Source organism: Apus apus, chromosome 2 (assembly GCF_020740795.1).
Source record: "Apus apus isolate bApuApu2 chromosome 2, bApuApu2.pri.cur, whole genome shotgun sequence".
Taxonomy (NCBI): domain Eukaryota; kingdom Metazoa; phylum Chordata; class Aves; order Apodiformes; family Apodidae; genus Apus; species Apus apus.
This window is the reverse complement of record NC_067283.1, coordinates 94,961,783-94,978,361: the sequence shown is the minus strand read 5'-3', so window position 1 is coordinate 94,978,361 and position 16,579 is coordinate 94,961,783. Positions and strand designations below refer to the sequence as shown.

At 44.7% G+C, this 16,579-nt stretch overlaps 1 protein-coding gene across 4 annotated transcripts in view; it reads right to left on the bottom strand.

Moving 5' to 3' along the window:
* Positions 1-16,579, bottom strand: part of RIPOR2 (RHO family interacting cell polarization regulator 2) — a 69,561-nt gene that overhangs the window by 36,751 nt on the left and 16,231 nt on the right. The window lies entirely within an intron of this gene.

Genomic DNA, 16,579 nt, shown 5'->3' with positions numbered 1-16,579 from the left:
GGCAGGGAGTGGGAGGGGAAGGGGGATGCTGGAGAGGGGGAGACTGGTCCTCAGGTGCCGCCAGAGACCAGCTCTCCCATTTTGCAGGACCCTTCCTCTCACCACCTCCTTCCTTCCCAGGCTGCCAGCATGGCTGTTAATGCCATTGCACTGAGAAACTAGGCCAGTTTAAAAATAACCTGCCAGAAATGGAAAAGAGATTTTTAAATAATTTTTTCCCCATTTAGTTTAAAAGCTGGACCCAGCATACCTGACGTCCCCAGTTCATTTCACTCCAACCGCTGGGCTGGGGGGTGAGTTTGGTCCTGAGGCAGGACCATGTGGCAAGGGTTGGAGCTGCCCAGGCAGCAGAGTTGATGCTCTGTGACCTGTGGGGCCAAGGGGGTGACAGCAAGTCTGAGACAGCTTCTCATCCCCACAGATGAGGAATGATAGTGAGTGCCCAAAAAAGCAGCCACTTGTGAAGGCCACAGATTTACAACACAAGCCTTCTCAACCAAATGTATTTATTAAAGATAAGCACCAGAGCTTAATGGTGCCTGCACAGCAAACACTCGCTAGAGAAAGCAAATACCTGGGGAAATGTTGTGTGCCATCCAGTTATGTTTAATTTGTAGCACTAAGCTGGGCAAATACTCTTTGAGGTGATGCAAGGTGTCGTGGTGAGCTACTGCTTCTCCATAGAGAGGACTGCATTGCCTGAGGAGCTGCTTTGTCAGGAATATTTCTGCAAGAGCTTCAGAAAAATTTCTTCCAGTCCCAGCATTGCCCAGAGCTACTGGTAACACGGTTTTCTTTATTGCACAACCAAAACAGAGTAAATCTTTCTGTTTCAGAAGCAAGAGCTGCCCTCTGCGACTGGACAGTCCTCAGAGATACCACCTGGGTTGCATTTAAGGCCAGTTTTCTCCTCTGCTGTGGCCAGCAGTTATCTGCTGATAACGGTGCTCCACTGTTCAAGTCCCTGGCTGAGCCCAGATGCAGCATATCCAGCTCAGAGCCATGCCAGCTTATCCACTGCTCTGCCTGGAGCGACTTCTTTAGCCCAAGCATTAATCCTCTTTGTGGCAGAACCCCACATCCAGGAGAGATGGGGAAAAGGGAGAGGGAGGGAGCAGCTGCTCCTTGCAGGCTCAGGAAGAAACTGCAGTGAGGATGTACTTCGTTTACCTCACACAGGATAAACATGCTCCAGCCACAGCTGGATGTACTTGAGTCTCTGGTCAAGGAGAACCCAAATTTGGCTCTACACTCACCCCTAACTGCTTAAGGCTCTCAGCACACCACTGCAGGGCTGAGCTCTGCTCAGGTTTGCCAATACCTAGCACTTGGCAGAAGCCACTTTGCAGCTTCTGGGGTCAAGCCTTGCATCCCTGTGGATGGTACAGCATCTACCCGTGCCAGGTGGTATCTACAGCTCAAAACCCACCGGGAATCAGGTTCTGAGAGACAAAGCAGAAAACACACAATCACACTACTCTGGGGGTCTGCATTGCAAGTTCTCCTTGGTTATGCAAATAACCTTAAGACAGTTGGGCTACGTGCTGTATGCTGCCGTTTGCACTCCAGGATTTGCATTAGAAGTTGGGTCCAGAGTGCCAAGGAGCAGCAAATCCCTTGCAAGTGTTCAGCCCTTGCCTGGCTTGACAAGATGATTAACACCCCCACAGGCAGCATCTGGAGATACAGGAGGGTAGAAACTAAACAACACTGACAGAGGAGATCTAACTGCACAAACACCAGCCATTCCTTAGAAAATAGAAGGAATAAAATAAAAATTGAAGTTGGATGCTAGTCACACTCACATTGGCTATAAAAAAGTAATTACTTTAGATGCAAAATTCTTGTCAAAATACTGACATCTTCCACACAATGAATAACTTCTGCATTAATGTGAATAAAAGCCGAATGGGTTTTGTTCTGAACAAAACCTTTGTGTCCATATGTGACCAAGTGCAGACACACTGGAATTGTTTTGCTTTGGGGAAACTTAAAATAATACTTTTGGAAAAGGAATTCACTTATTTATTTTGCTTAAGCACTCAGATGGCTTTAGTAGCTCAGACTCTCCTCCAAATAGTCTTAGGACTAGGAAGTGTGGAAGATGTGCAATTGAAATGTAAATTGAAGACCTGCCAGAACCTACTTTGCTTTACTTTTGCATAAAACAGTCAGAACTCAGAGCCCAGATAGGCTTGTGCTCTCTCTATATATAATCTTGGTGATTAATGTATGTTTAATTTCTGTACAGAAGAAAACTGTGATAAAAGGAGGTAACAGTCAGAACTGATGGAATATCCCAGTTCTGTTCAGTTACTTTTCAGTTTGTCAGGTTAGACACAGACTCTATTGTACAAACACAATATTTTATTAAGATTTAAACTTAAATTGCTGACACATCAGATATTTCCATCTGACCTCACAAAACTGCACTGACCCTGCCTAGCAGCCACAGCCCCTTAGCCCAGATTCACGCAGACGGCGGCTGCACATGGGGCACCACGTAAATGGTTTATTTATGATACCTACATCCAACAAATACACTTTGAGTGATGAGCATTTGTCAAATTGCTGTAATATACTTTGTAAAGGGGGAGTTATTTTCCTGCCTCTTAAACCATTCACAGGCCTCTGTGCTATTGACTGAATAATCCTGCCTCTGAATTTACTAATACAGTTGCATTCTGATTATACACACAGATGTAGTCACCAGTAAAATTTCAGTGAGGCTCAGCCCACAAAGACTCACCCAGATCTCTTGTTGTCCTGACCAGTATCCCTACAGATGAACACTACTAAGGGGATTTTGGTGCTATTCCAGCCCAGTGATCAAGATTCTAAGCCTGCCTTTAGTAGTTACTTGATATAATGCTGCCATCTTCTAGATACAATATACATTTTGCTCTCATTATAAAGCATATTATGTATCTCAAATGCTATTAAATGCTTTTGAGAATTGAGAGTTTGACCTCAGCAGTGGATCCAAAGAGTATGCTTACATTTTTAAATCTATATAGCTGATGAACCTCTGATGTACCATTGTAAAAAGTCACCAGTCTGCTTACTGCTAATATAAGTATGTTCTGTGCAGGAGCATCATTAATATAATTACTATTGCCCCTTCTAAGTGCATAGCAGCTGAATGATGAGCCCATCAGTGGGTCAAGGGATAAGGTGAAATCCTATCAGTACTTTTTCTCTGCTCTATTCACTGACAGCTTGCAGCAGGGAATGGCAGATAATTGATGATGTCTTTCTCCCTGGGGAAATGAAAGTCCCCTCTCCCAGCTCTCCTTTCAGTCTGGCAACCAGGAAACAGCTGAGCCTGAGCTAATGAGAGGGGAAGGGACTGCCGAGCCCATCACTTCCACAGAACTGCCCTCTCTGCATCACCCTCAGAGTGGATTTCCACCCCCCCATAATGCCAAAATACTTGGTAAGCAGGATGGACTTCAATCCAAGCTAAGACGGGAAATTCAGGCAGAAACGCATTTGCTAAATCCAGGTAGACTTTTGCATGGTCCCTTTTTATTTGCTGTTTTTCCATGACCCATCTGGAGACAGTATTTTTTGCTCACCACATGACATGGGGAAGTTGTTTTTGCTACACATGGGCCTGCCAGCAACCATGTAAAGCTGCAATAAATATACCAGTGGTGATGGTACTCTTGATTTCTCCTCTCCTTGTGGCAGCTACAGTTATGGCTCTGGGGTTTGCTGCAAGGTGTTAGGGAGCTGTCTGCAGCTGAGGGTTTGTGAAACAGGGGCTTTGAGGATGCTCTGGGATTCTGTATAATATTTGATTAAATGGGAATGTGTGATAGGACTCAATGACTCATGGGACTCCTTGATAATCCTTTGTCCCTACATTATTTTTTTGTGTGTGACACAGGTTTCAAGGCCCATTCTGGATCTAAGAAGATTTAATCCCTACATTGAGATGGTTTGCATGGTGTTCCTTTTGCTGATCTGTGGCCTGCAGGCTTAAAAAATTGGAGAAACTATTCAGGTTAAGGTAAGCTGAGGGGATCCACTAACCTGATGCAAGTGGATGGCTACAGAAGTCAACTGATTCTGTTTTGCATGCTATGATCATTTCTTAACTGCAGACAGGGGATACATCTAACAAATTAACTGGTATATTTTTGAATAATGAAAGAAAATAATATGCTCCTCTCTCATCTATGTCATGTTCTGCTTATCAAACTTGCCAGCCAGCTTAAAAAGGTAACAACCTATTGCAGCAAGATCCCATTTAGGAGCATGCATCTCCAAAAGAATAAATCCAATAAGGGAAGAAACTGATTATCCCCTAGAATTCATGTCCTCCTCCCTGACAGCCAATTCTTTCTGCTTCGTGCTCATAAACCCAAACAGGACAATTCAATTCTAAACTTACTCAGGCTCAGTTCAATGCTAAGCTCATTCAGTATGTCTTCAGCTGGTGTCGCTTGCTTTTGTAGCCTAGGCATTTTTAATATTAATTTTCCATCTTCTTCCTCTGACTTAACTGAATCATCCCGGCAATATGAGGCCAGCATGGCTAGCAGCCAAAATAACCACCTGGAATTTATGGTTTCCATGTTCCCTAGACTCTTAGAAAGCACAGAGGTATCCATCTTGGGTGATAATGTAGACATTCTTGAGGGTGGTTTTTTAAATCTAAAAATTTTACAATAATATATGGGTGAGAGCACTCAGAAGCATCATAAAAACTGTCATGAGAAATTAAACTCTTTCACAAGACCTTTTACACTTTTATGACAAAAACTCTTAGTCATTAGGGCACAGACATAAAATTCCTAGATGTATCAAGCACATCCTGGTTACGTCTTGCTTTAGCAGGGGAGGTGAACTAGATGATCTTGAGAGGTCCCTTCCAACTCTGACAATTCCGTGATTTCTGTGGGATAGGATCTCCTGGAAGCACATGTAGAAGAGTGTCTTCTGTTGGTTGTTGGATTACAGGAATTAAGACTTTCATAGCACATTTTATGCTCCCAGTGGCTGAGCCGCTGCTTCCTTGTGCAGCGGAACATTTGCCAGAGTTGTACAGACATGTGAGCTCCATCTGAAGAACTATTCTTGGTTGCTAGAACAAAATCATGTGCATTTGTTCCATCAAAGTCCAAGGCTATGAGATATTCCTAAATAGCAGCATATGGCCACACTGACAAGTACATTTCCCAAACCTACATCAGCCAGGGAAAGGCCAGCAGATCTGTGAGCTTCAAATGTTAATTTTAGTGTGCAGAAAAAGAGCCACATGGGCTTACCAGCATGGCTGTGGAGATCAGTAATGCACAGAGAAGAAGCTACAGCTGAGGTGGCTCCCTCTCCTTCACGTGGCAGAAGTGGGAGCACCCAGGTCATGCTTGAGTGGGCATCAGAGCCCCAGGTACATGTTCCTGCCCCAGCACATGGAGGCAAATCTCTGCTCCACCTCATGCAGCAAGAGGAATCTTAGTTTAAACCAGCACAGCTCATCCTGCCCTCGCTGGCAGCCTGAGGTGGGTCCTTTCCCCTTCCATAGACATCCAGGCTGTGCCTCTCCTGCCACCATCTATCCAGTGGGATCCCTCTAAAGGCTCCTGCTTCACTGATGGCTTTATCTGTGTCAGCGATGCCTTCAGTGATTCTTTCTTTTATTAATCGTATTTCAATACCTTCAGTTTGGGTGGATTCAGTTTTTACAAGGCACAAAGAAGTGTTTACACAACTCATGCATCTTTCATAGCTTTGCCTAAGCCTGTAGCTGAGAGCTTTATTTTGTCATGCTGAAATCCCTGCAAGTGAGCACAAGGTGCTGTTACCTGTTTCTAATAAATGAAAATGTTAGCTTTGAGTACTTCGCTACGGAATTTTAGCTTTTGTTTCAAACAATACTCTTCCCGAGACTTGATACCAATAGCAAGACTTGTACTTTATGCTCTCATTTCCATATGAACATTTTTTTATGTTGTATGTAAGGACATTTTCAACTGAAATGTTGCACTATTTGCTAGCTCATCACTAGACACCCTGAGCAGAAATACAAATTGTCTTCCATCTGGAATAGCTCATGCTGTTTGTTCTGCTCCTCCTACCCTCCTACCCAAATTGGATGAAGTACATAAATCAAAAAGCAAATAGTAAGAAAAAATGCTAACAATCCAGGTCAACAGCAAAATGGTAAAGAATATGTGGCTGTAAATGTATATAGAACCTGATACCTGATGCTCCCACTGAAGTATAGTTCCATAAATAGTAAGCCTCAGCTGTCTTTCATACCATTCTAGGTGCCAAAGTCAGTGTGGAGACTTTTAACTTAAGCTTTTATTTTTACTGTAAATCATGCCTTTGGCTCTAACTCTTATCAGCTCACTAGCACAGAAATAATGACTTGGCGGTAGCTAAGGTAAAAGCAGCACCCTTCTGTCTTGTACCTCAATTAGCTTTCTCCCTAACCTTTCTATAGCAACTCTTTCACCAGAGCTCTTAGTACATGCCCTGTTTCCCTGGCTGAGGAGACACGAACTGCCTTCTCCTCTGCTTCGCCTCCCCTTGGAGAAACACCGACAGCACCTTACCTTCCTGTAGCACATGCCAAAAGCATAAGGAGAGGGAAATGCAAATGAGTTATTTCACTGTAATAAACCCAAGGAAAATAAATTTGATCCTAAATGGCTCCTGCACACAACAGATGGGTTCGTTGTAGCTGACCTCATTTTTTTCAGTTCCACCATTTGTTTTGGGCTGGCAGCTGGAGTGAGTGTGCGCACAAACCCCACGCCATGACCTCCTGGATGCCGTGCCCTCCCAGCACTAGGAACACAGAGCAATCATATTCAGCTGGTATTAGTGCAGATAAGCAAAATTTGGTCTGCAACAGTATGTACGAGTGTGGCTGAGGGATCAGAATCTGGCTGCGTAATTAGATGTGACGTTCATTCATTTCCTACCCACCCCGGCATGCAGAATGATCTTTGATTAGAAGTCAACTCCAGTTCTACTCATCATTGATTACTCTTTATGTCAATTAAAGATCTAATTTAATTCAAAGCTCTGCCACTGTTCCAACTGCTTTCAAATAATCTGAAGAAAAAGCATCTGTGAAAATCAACCGAGGATGATCTTCCTGTGCCTTAAACCGCCCTCGACAGCGGCTCAGCACACGTAACGAATGACGCTGTCGTTTCAGGGGTGCCACACAGGAGTGAAGGTGGAAGGCTTTGGGCTGCTCTGGTAGCTATCCCTATGCTAGGCGATAAACTACACAGAGTGATCTTGTGAGAAGTAGTAAGACTAGCAGGAAGCAAAATGGGCTGTGGGGATTACTCTGCCTAGCAGCAGGCTGGCTACTTCTCCACCTCTTTAGGCATATGCTGCTGAACGCCACCTGATCGACCACGTGTTGAGTGGAACTTCAATTTCTCAGCACAGACCTACCTACTCAGCACTTTTGCAGGCATTAGAAGTAGGGGAGACCAAGGAGACAACGAGTGGTGCTGGTGGTGTCTCTTGTCCCTTACTGACCAACAGTAACACATGGAAAAGCCCACGAGTGAGATCTGAGAACAAGTGGGGAAAGTCAGCCCTGATATGCAACTCTGGTAATTCTTTTGGCACAATCCCTGCTGACTGTGAGCAGTGACCTAAATTTGTATGTCAAGTATAAGCAGTAGAGTGGCCTCACTTTTTCAGACTGTAAGCTACGAACATAAAAACCTTCTCACTGGCAGAAGAGAAAAACAATGACAAAATAGTGCTTAATGTAAAATCATCCTTAAGAATGCTACTTGCTTTTTTTTTTTTTTTTTTTTTTTTTTTGCATGAGCATTTCTGCTGTTTACAAGCCTCATCTCATGCAGATGGCAGCAGCACGTGCAAAGACAGCAAGGTGAGGTTACTATCTCTTTGTATCTGCAGGAGAGTAAATGCATCAAGTAAACACATGTAGGATAGTCTAGGTAACCAGTGGGCTGCTCTAGAAATTAGCTGTTTTGCTTCAGCCAAAACAGACAAACTGTAGCTGTTCTGTATCCACTCCAGGTACACTCTAATATAAGCAAGAGAGAGCTAAATTAAACAAGTAAGACAGGCTTTTCATCCCTGAAAGAAAAGTAAAACATCGCTATTGTCAAATCCTTTCAGTTGCTAATGAGATACAAACACTTTGCTGCTCCACTTTAAATATGCGGGATTAGGGTGATTTAAAATGCCTTGCATGTTTATACCATCATTCTATTTCAAGAGGTGTCTTAATGGCACATCACTGCCTAAAATATTGTTGAAGACCATCACTACATGTTTTAGGACAGAACGTCTTTAAAGCTGGACTTTCTTGTCTCAGATACGAGTGTTGCAGCAACGGATTTATTTAATCTTTTTTGACACTTCACAAGTGTGGCCGTTTCAAGAGCATTGCCATAAAAGTCCTGGGTTACTTCATTTATATTTGGCCACAGCATGTGTCTGAAGCTTTCTTCTAGTACATCAAGCAGTTGAATTCACACTGTCCCTGAGCAACTGAGAGGAGGGGCTATGTTCACTGATGTAACTAATCTCTTGGCTTCAGTTCATTTAAATTTAAGACATGAATCTTTTTCTAGAGAAGATCTTACACATATGACTTTTAAAACTTTAAATACAAGTTATGGCAGAGGTTATTCTTTCAATTATAAAAATTCTCAGAGGCATAGGAGCCAACAGTGCATATCTAACACCACCAAATAGCCTCAACTTCTCCCAAACCACCACCATCTTCTTTAGCCTGGATCACTAAAGGACCTGTGAAAAGCAGCTGAAAGAGACTTGATGCAGCATAAAGGGGCAAGGGAGGGGTGTGCTAGATCAAGAGTATCTGTTGAAAAAGTTTGTTTATTATGCTGGTACTGGAGAAGAGATCTGATGACCAAAGGGACAGCTGAGCAAAACCAGGAGGGTAGATTTAGGTTAGACATTAGGAAGAAATTATTTAGTGTGAGGGTGGTGAGACACTGGCACAGGTTGCCCAGGGAAATTGTGGATACCCCATCCCTGGAAGTGTTCAAGGCCAGATTGGATGGGACTTGGAGCATCCTGGTCTAGTGGGAGGTGTCCCTGCCCAGGCAGGGGGTGTGGGAGTATATGATCTTTAAGGTCCCTTCCAACCCAAACCATTCTGTGATTCTATGATTCTGTGAATTGCTGTGTGTGGCCAGCTGGGAGGCACAGGTATCCAAGCTCCCTGTCCACACACTGCTGTTCTACATGGAGCAGTCGCAGCCCACCAGTGCAAAAGCAGAACAGCTTGACAGACACACAAATGTTTACAGGGACAGCTTGGAAAAATACCTAGAATTTTATGGAGAACTGCTGTCCTCACTGCCGCTTTCTGAAACCACATTTCATTTCAGTAGCTGTGAAGTTTCCTAGTATAGAAAAGCTGCTTTCCTCTTGAATCTGTAAGGATTTCTGCTCCTTGGGGCAAAGGAGGTTACACTGTTTGAGCAATCACTGGCACAGATTAGGCTTGTGCCAGTTAGCAGTCTTGCCACACAACTACCAGGCATGGTTTGGGAAGTGGCTTGGGCCCAGAACCATTCCCAAAGCAGTCTCCATGTGTTTCCCTCTTTCGGAGGACGGGGGAGTTCAATGCCATGGATACAGGCTGATCTGTGCCTGTTGCCATCAGTGCCTGAGAACAACCCCAAATGCCTGTAGTTAACTGTCACAGACACAGCCAAGGCAAACCTGATGAAACCCTTACAGATACAGTGAGTAGATCTAGTCAGGTTGAACTGATAGATTTAATCTGTAGCAAACGTTTAGAAAAGGTATCTTGAGTTTAAAACATCATACACCCCACCCATGCTATAGGATTAGTTACCATTTGAGTCTTTTGGACACACAGACATTAGAGATAAACTGAGCATGGATTAAATAGATCTGACAGCTTTTATTGTGCTGAACTACAAGGTAATTACCTTGTGTAACTTTTCACTGCACAAATTAAGGCTGTATGCATCTCGGAACAGCCCTGCTTTTCCACAGTCTGCCATTTGAAGGAAAAATCCACTGGGACCATCACAGGCTAATGAACAGCTTATGGAAATAACTTCTGCTGCCCTCCCACTCCCCTTTCCTTCTCTTGAGATTTCTGTATTTTCACATCATAGTCATGGATCACCATGCTAGGTATAAGAAAAGGAGGATATGATAGTTTCATATGTTGATGGAAAACTATTCTGTCTTTTCGCCAACGGAAGCAATTGTCTTTCTCACCTGGTGGCAGCGTGACATGCCCACAAGAAACACAGTGGCTGGAGAGTGCATGCATACAGCATTTGGTCACATAGGATTATTTATTTGCTAACATAGGAGCTGTTAGGCTGGATCCACCAGCACTGCCTTCTCTACCAGGAAGGAGGATTGTTTTCTTTCTCAGGGTAGAGCCAGGAAAGAATGGGGAAAAAGCAACCCCATGTCAGAGAACTGCAGATGAAAAGCCACCTAACCCTTGGGGATCTTTTGCTTTCAGCATAGGGCATGGAAATCACATATATTGCAAGCACTTCCAGTCCACCACCTGCATACATGGGAACAAGGCTTTGTGGTCCAGCTGCCATCTGGGGAGATGACGCCAGCGTTCCCCTCTGATTGCAAAGAAAGCGAAACCTTGGTTTTGCAAACAGAATTTTAAGCTGATTATTCTCCAGCCTCAGCTGAAGTCTTAGCATTTTTAATATAGCTTCCATTTAGTTTTGGGTAAAACACATGATGTACTGAGCATTTCCAGCTCTTGGTTTTATTAATCTGAGCATTTAATAAATAAACATTCCTCTCTGTTTACTTTAGCAGATATCTATTCTTATAATGAGGATTTTGTGTATATCTAAGTAGATGTTGCCTGTGACTGTTACGCTGAATTCAGAAAAATGCCTCATGGTTCAAACAGCACCTCACAGCCCATTGCTTCCTACTCCACAATCATGATTGTGCAAAAACCAAGGTCCTTCTTTGAACTAACAAACCAGTATTTTTGCGGATGTCCTGAACAAGACAAGAAAAGGGCAGTCATTCATGCAGGATTTGACACATTATACACTTAATTGAGCAGTGGCATTTTTCCAACAGCATCATCACCCACAGGCTTGCCTGTATCTTTGGGAAAGTACACAGGGTAGCTGTTGCTACCACAATACAGTGACACTAGCAGGGATGAGGGGACAAAAAGGTGTCTCCACAGTTGGGGAGACTCCCTGGCCAAAGACTGGTTGTGGGGATGTTATTGCTCAAAGCTGAAACATACACCCCTACTTCTGTACAACTACTACACTTTTAAAACCAAACATTTTTAAATAAATACCAACAGAGGATGTCAACTTGCTGAATTATGGAAAAGGCCTTTTCCCTCATGTTATATGATTAGAAAATGCTTGTTGGACTTTGAGCTGCACCCACCATCCTACCTGCACCAGTACCAGGGACCTGCACCACCGCCTTCACCCCAAGCATTAGCTCCTCTCCCCAAGACTTCTGAAGCATCCTACCCGGATGCATTCACTACAAACCACATTCTTCCTCTGTTTTGCCTCAGTCTTCTAGCAGATGTAAGATAAATTTGACAAAGAGGAAAGACACCTCACTGAGGGACAAAACTGTTTCAGCTGCTCAGACAGCAAGAAGATAATTTGGAGAAAGAGAAAGGAAGCTGTGGTGCTCAACCTTGCCCTGCCTGTTGAAACACAAACCTCCTGCAGCTACTTGCAGGTGCTTATTTGCCTGTCTCCAAGATTCCACCATAAATTAGTTCCTTCCTTTGGTCCGCTTGAATAGAAAGGTTTAAATAGTAATAGATAAGGTTGTTCTAGCCTGGTCTTTTATAGAGGTGAAGGCACAAGCTAAAACCAGAACCTCAGTGATGACTAGATGGATTTTCACTGCTGCAACTGCTTTTCAGAGTTGATGGATAGCTCGAAGCTTTCCTGTTGGTGATGTTTTTCAGGACAAAATCAAGTCTGACAAATCTCTGGGTGTTGCAGCTAAGTGGGTTTTTTAAAATGAAAATAAAATAAATGGTTTCTCAAGGGATTATCTGAAACAGAGCTGGTGTCACTGAAGGGTTACCAGCAGGCTGCCTGACCTGGGAAGCTCTAGCTGCTCCAGCTAATTGGCCTGTTTGAGGGCCAGGGGAGAGGGCAGGCTGTGAGCAGTGGGACAGCAGTAATGAGGTGGCTGGCTCTGCCAGCCAAGGTCAGCTTACTGAAGGCATCAGAGACTGGAGAGCTTCTGATGCTTTAAAAGGGCTGGAAGATAAAATGTATTATTGTGACTACTTCATGTGTTGTGCTGGTTCCAGAGAACTGTCAGCTTCAATTTGTTCCTCCCATTGAAAAGAAGAAAGATGCTCACATACTTCTATGCTAATCCTTCATTTCTTTTGTGCTGGTTGGGAGGTAAAAATTACAGGATACCCTTGTAACATAGAAACACAGCAGAAAAAGACAACTTTGGAAAAAAAAACACCACATTTCTTATGTCACACTGAGAAGACTCACTAGTTATTGAGGCCACTGAGTGCAGAGCTTGGATACAAAGACCAAGGCAAGGTCTCTGCCTGTGCCTACCAAAAAGAAATTTAAGAGCACCAAGGAACCTGCTCTTCTCTGCATCTTCCAGGGAGCAGGGCAGTGTGTACCAAACCTGCTTTCTGATCATGACTGGGATACATCTGGTTCCTGAAGCCTCACTGTAACTTCCTAAAAAATTTGGACCTGGTTGGAGAGGGGTGGTTTTCTTTCTTCCCCATAGCACCAGACCGAGAAGCAAAGATACCTCAAAGCTATAGTTGGAGAGCCAAAACTCAGGGGATTGAATCTGAATCCCCTGGATGCAGGCCTGTAGTGATGTGACAAGGGATAATGGTTTTAAACTGAAAGAGGGCAGATTTAGGCTAGATATAAGGAAGAAATTTTTTAAGATGAGGCTGGTGAAACACTGGAACAGACTGCCCAGAAGACCTGAAAACATTCAAAGTCATGTTTGACTGGATCACCTTTAAAAGTCCCTTCCAATCCAAACCATTTTATGAAAGCAGAGATAAAACTGCTGCCCACTTTCAATAAAACTGAAGCACAAAGTGCTCTGGGATCAAACAAGCAGCGCTTGCCCAAAGGAGGATGCTCAACCAGGTTTTGGCATGGCAGCTGTCTCTAAGTTGCCAAATGGGAGTAAAATCACCACTGGGAGAGGACGACCTGATACTTCCTGCTTTCTTCCCCCTTGAAATACCTGCCCAAAGCAGCAGCCAGAGCATCAGCTTTGTAGAACAGAAGGATGGAGCCATCCCCAGCCCAGCCTTGCAGCCCGCCCAGCACAGGTAAGCGAAGGCAAGTGCAGCATTAGCACTGAGGAGTGAGAATAAAGCTGCTGAGCAGCTTTGGCCAGTAAAATATTCAGTTTCTGCTTTGATTTGGGGTATGCAGGGAAGGACAGTCATAGGGCTCAGAGTGAGCTGTCTGCCCAGTCTTAGCTAAGCCATTCCTGACATTAGACAGAGATACAGAATATGATCTGCTTTACTGTATCCAGGGCTGGCTCCCGCTGTCACTCTCCTCCCAGTCCTCTCACGGGGAGTTTGCAAAGCCCATCCCACCATTCTTCTTCTGGCCACCCAGCTCTTCTGCCCACAGACTGCCCCCCTGCCTTGCTCTGACAAAACTAAATTCTGAAGGACAGTGAAAGAAACAAAGATGTTGTCAGCTTTGTTACAGGGAAGAAATAAAATTCTCATTTACACTGTCACAAATCGAAAGTGGAGCCACCACAGTTTGTGAAGACCCCTGAGCAAAACTGCTTCTGCTGTCAAAAGGCTTTAAATTTTATTTTAAATTCAGAGTGGGTCCAATTCTTTCTCTCTGCCTTCTAAAAGGGCAAGCACATCTTGGAGTCAGTGACACAAAAAAAAGTAGTCAGTGAGTGGTCTTGCTCATGACTGTTTTGAAAATCTCTTAACTGAGAAACTTCTTTAACACCTCCCACCCCCTGCCAGAAAAGCAGCAAGCACTGGAAGTTGAATGAACAAAACAGTGACCTTCAAGCTCCTGCTAAGTGGAAAAATAACCAGGTTCTTAAGAGTCATCCAGGAACCACATAGCTGGGAAGTGATGCCACAGGCCCCTAGCTGATACTAATTAAAGTCCTGGTCCTCTCTAATGAGCCCATACCAGGATCATGGTTCAGGCATCACTCTCCTCACTTCTTTCCCTGTCTGCTTTCAGCTCATGCTCTGTGCTGGTTGAACAGCCACAGCCGCAAGCTGCCCATCTCCTCCCGCTTGCAGCCCAGCTTGACTGATGAAAACTTCCCCAGTAAGCGGGTTGTCCATGAGCTGCTTGTCACTGCCACATGTATAGCGTGGGGGGGGTGGGGTGGGGAAGTCAGATCAGGCATCCCTTTTTTGGAAAAGGCCAATGCTGTCTTTAGTTCTCACTCCCCACTTCTTCCCAGTGGGAAAGTAAGGCAGCTTCCCCCAGAACCGGACCTTTCCCAGCAGTGTGTGCTTTGGCTGGAAGTTGTCTTTCTCGGGTTTAAAAATACTGAAGAGCAAAAATGTCACACTGCACAGCACGTGAACATGCTGCTGTGAGTTTTGAGACAGCGCTTTGTACTGTTCTTACCCTCATATCTGCGTTACACCTGTATCTGTAAGACAGGTGAATAAAATGGGCGTGTGCCTTGAAATCACCAGGAGCTAAAGCAACATTGTCACTTAAAGATGCTCCTTCACAGCCCACACACTTCTCCCCTTACACATGCCCAAGTGTTTAAAGAAATATTAATTCTGCTACAGAAAAACTTCTAAAATGTACTGCCATTCTGAAGAGGAATAGAGACATGGAAGAGCTAATTCCTCTCATCCTTAGGCAGGATCCTAGAAAGAAATTCAACCTGTTGCTTCTTAAAAAGAAAAACAAACAAAGCAACCCCCCAAAGCCCACACCTTGTCAAGGAAGTGCTGCTTGGATGTAAAAAGTTAAACTAACATAAGGTTGGGGTTTTAAAAGTCCACATTGCACAAGTGCTTATCTGCCCTTACAAGCAGCACAGACACCATCTTAAGTGACAGTCCTACTGATTTACTTACTGCCCGAGGGAATGCTGAATTTATGGAAGATCGATTTTGCTGCCTTTAGACTCCCACTATGTAATATACACCCACCCACACTTACTTCAATGTGGAGCAGTCTGTCATGTTTGCCCTTTATGGTTACAAAGCAGGGCTCCTAACCTGTCCCAGTGGATACCTTCCTTGAGTCTGGCCACAATAAACCAGATCTCATTATATGTTTTCCCAGTGTGTGAAGATCTTGGAGATGGCTAGACAGCAAGCACAGAAATCTTCCAGGAAGGACAACTTCCTCTTGCCTCCTTTCTCAAACCCCCTGTTTGGGTATGCTCCCACTTTTTGTTTATTCAGAAGGAGAGGGATGCCTGTGAAACCTAATTAGCCACTGGAGAAGATGAAGAGAATGTTTCTGTTTGGGAGTGTGTTCCCTGCCCCGGGCTCCAGCTGCGTGACAGCAACTCAAACATGGTAATTAAGATGAGCGTGGCAGAATGCACGGCCAGATTAATGAACGCAGAAATTACACTGAAAATACATTCAGCCCTTCCCAGCAAGATGTAGGAAGGGGTGCAGAGGCAGAATGGCCACAGGCGCACAAACACACACACGAGAGTTTCCAGAAAGCTTTTTGAAACTTTGAATGAGAGACAGACAAAATGTTCAGTTAACACAGCAATAGAAAGACCAGTCATAGGATTTAGGATGACCTTTTGTAACCAGGGCATTCAGAGGTAAACTGAAGTGCAATGCCAGTGTGTCATATGTTTGCATCACTTCTTGGGAATGAGCCAGTGACGGAAAGGAGAATTTAAGAGGGTCTAAGCTTTCCTCCAACTAGTAATACCATAAAAGCTCACTGGAAATAGAAAGACGAGACTTTCTTGGGGTTGGATGGAAACCAGGCTAAGCACTTCCACGCACCATGAGAACACATTAAACCATTCCCACACACAGCTCCTTGTACCCCTCAGCAAACACCCGCAACCAAGGTCTTCTCCACATTCCCAGCTTCAAACCAAACGCAGAAAGCCCCACACAAGCCCCTTCTCCCTCTTCAAAACCCGAGTCCACCTCACAGGTGGACAGAACCGAGGGGACCGAACCCGCTCCGGTGTCGGCGGCTCCTCAGCCCCGCAGCCCTCAGGCTCCGCTCGGCCACGCACAGCACCGGGCAGCCCCCCCTTCCATCCCACGCGGGTTTCCGTGTCCCTCCCCGCTCCCCCCGAGCCCGTACCTGTCCCTCCCCGCTCACAGCCCGCTCCGGGGCGCCGATCGCCCGTCGCTGCCCAGCGCTCCCCGGGCACCGCCGCGCCCCATCCCCGGCAGCGGCGCCCGCAGCCGGAAAGTAACAATAGCTAATAGTAATTGAAAAATAATAACTGAAAATAAAATTTAAAAAAATAATAACAATTAACAAGGAGGAAGAGGAGGACCGAGGGCAGCCCGTCTGGGATCGCAGCGCACCGCCGCTCTGGCAGCGAGCGCAGC